This window comes from Mastomys coucha, unplaced genomic scaffold, assembly GCF_008632895.1.
Source record: "Mastomys coucha isolate ucsf_1 unplaced genomic scaffold, UCSF_Mcou_1 pScaffold14, whole genome shotgun sequence".
In the NCBI taxonomy this organism is placed as follows: Eukaryota; Metazoa; Chordata; class Mammalia; order Rodentia; family Muridae; genus Mastomys; species Mastomys coucha.
This window is the reverse complement of record NW_022196896.1, coordinates 49,069,868-49,072,179: the sequence shown is the minus strand read 5'-3', so window position 1 is coordinate 49,072,179 and position 2,312 is coordinate 49,069,868. Positions and strand designations below refer to the sequence as shown.

At 33.0% G+C, this 2,312-nt stretch overlaps 1 protein-coding gene across 1 annotated transcript in view; it reads left to right on the top strand.

Moving 5' to 3' along the window:
* Pkhd1 (PKHD1 ciliary IPT domain containing fibrocystin/polyductin) overlaps window positions 1–2,312 on the top strand; it is a 480,627-nt gene that overhangs the window by 454,683 nt on the left and 23,632 nt on the right. The window lies entirely within an intron of this gene.

The following is a 2,312-nucleotide window of genomic DNA, read 5'->3' as shown; positions in this document are numbered from 1 at the left end:
TATACACAAAGGACAAACAGGCAGAGAAAGAAATTAGGGAAACAACACCCTTCACAATAGTTACAAATGATATAAAATACAAGGTCATATCTTGAGAAAAACATTTTACAATATTCTTCTCACAGTATACTTTCAGGAATTATCTTTTTGTGCCCTCCTTGTCCATGATGATCCCCTAGCTTTAGTGGAGTTGTGGGGGTTTAATATAGATGTTTCCATTAGGGATGAGCACTTAAAGTCACTTTGTACTTTGCCCCGAATGAGTCTTCATTCAGTCCTCTTAACTATAAAAGTGAGGCTTCTCTGACCAAAGATGAGAACAGTTCAAACTATAAAGTATAATTATAAACATTTTGAAGGCTGTTTGATAACAAGAACATTGAGCAAAATAATAGAAGTTTTCTCTCGTAGTGCATATGATCTCCACAATCATGGACTTTTGACCAGGTTTGGGGCAGGAATAAATTATTTCATGAGCAATAGGCTTCAAAACCAATCGGGAAGTGGATGGTTTTCCTCATTATAGTTGAGCCATTATTGCACCTGTGACTACATCTTGTCTGGTAGGTGAGTATTGTAGTAAGGTTTAAAACCATGTATGTCTATTTCTGCACAGCAGATGTCTCCAAAACCACATAGTCTATTGCTATTGTTCTTAACTACTGGTTATAACTAAATGACAAGACTATATGAATAAAAACATTACATATGGTTAGATCACCATATGTAATGAGAAATCAATGAAATTGAGAAATCAATCTTAAATCAACCAAAAACCTTCTTTCTTAATGGCTAATTTTTATTAGTGTCAGAAGACTATAGGTTGCACATTGTCATAACTGGTCATATAACATACTCTTAACACAATTTGAAAATAGATCTTTTAACAAATTGACATTTCAAGTTTTTCATCTACTTCATGGGCTAGTCTAGGGTGTTTTTGTTGACTATATTATCTGAACCTTTTTTCTACAAACATAGAAATGGCTTCTCTGCCAAGACATATGTCAACCTCTCTATATTTGCCCATTTCTCTGATGAGGACATTTCTTGCCCTATCCTACCAATATGCCTACAATACATCACATGCTTCTCATAAATATGTAAAATGCTTAAATGCATGCAAGAAGTTTCTTGTAGTTGTGCTCAATACCCATAGAAAACACCCATCATTCCTATGGATATTGGGGGATTTTGCTGTTGTTTTTGGTTTTGTTTTTTCTTTTTTACTTTTTGCTGTTCATCTTTCAATAAAGCAAAGTATATTTGTTAGAATTCAGTGAAGAAGTCTCATTTACATGGGTTTCATGGATTTTGTTTGTTTGGTTGGTTGGTTGTATATTTATGATTTAATGTCAGAGTCCAAGATATTTTAGCATCCCGATCTCATTTCATTTATACCTCTTGTGTTCTGGGTACACATCATCAACTCCACAGAGCAGAACTAAAACTCTTGAGGAAGCAATCAACATTGTGTGATTACACCTATAGCTTAAAAGCCTTAGTGTTTAATGCTTATTTTCTTATTAGAGCCAAGTATTTTCTCACTATCTCCATTTAAGTTGCCCTTTCATGAGTTTGCCTGTAAACATCATTTTATTCATAAGCCTTATCTTTTCAGGCTATCCACAAAATACAGTTTTTAAACTTAATTTTTTTTCTTAATTTATACAGATGTTTTTCCTGCATGTATATTTGTGTAACACTTGAGTGGCTGGTACTTGTAGGCCAGAAGAGAGTGTGGAATCCTTTGGAACAGGAGTTTTTTTTCCAAATCCTTTGGAACACAAGGAGTGGAACACACTCTTCCAACAGACATGTGGAAGACATGTGAGAGTTCAGTATTGAACCTGGAGCCTATGGAAAAACTACCAGTGCTCCGAACTGCAGTGTAACTCTTGAATCCTGACAGAATGTGGTTTTTTTTGTTTGTTTGCTTTTTGTTTTGTTTTGTTTTTGTTTTGTTTTGTTTTAAACTTTTATTGCATTATGATGAGAAAAGTTACATGATTTCAATTTATCTGAATTTGTTAACATTTAAAAACATATTTTACTTAAATAGAATTGAATCACATTTTTGTTCCCCTTTTGTACCACTGTTCCTCCCATAGACCCCCCCTTCAATACCTACAATACCTTTTTTGTCATATTCCTAAAAATTTATAAAGTATTATAACAATAAAAGTAAGCATTATAAAAGTTGTTTGGTATAAAACAACAATCAATTTAACAGTCTTATGTAGACTAGTCTACAGCAATAGTGAAAATACATTTTTCTCAATATAAATTTTAAATAACTCCAAACATATTAG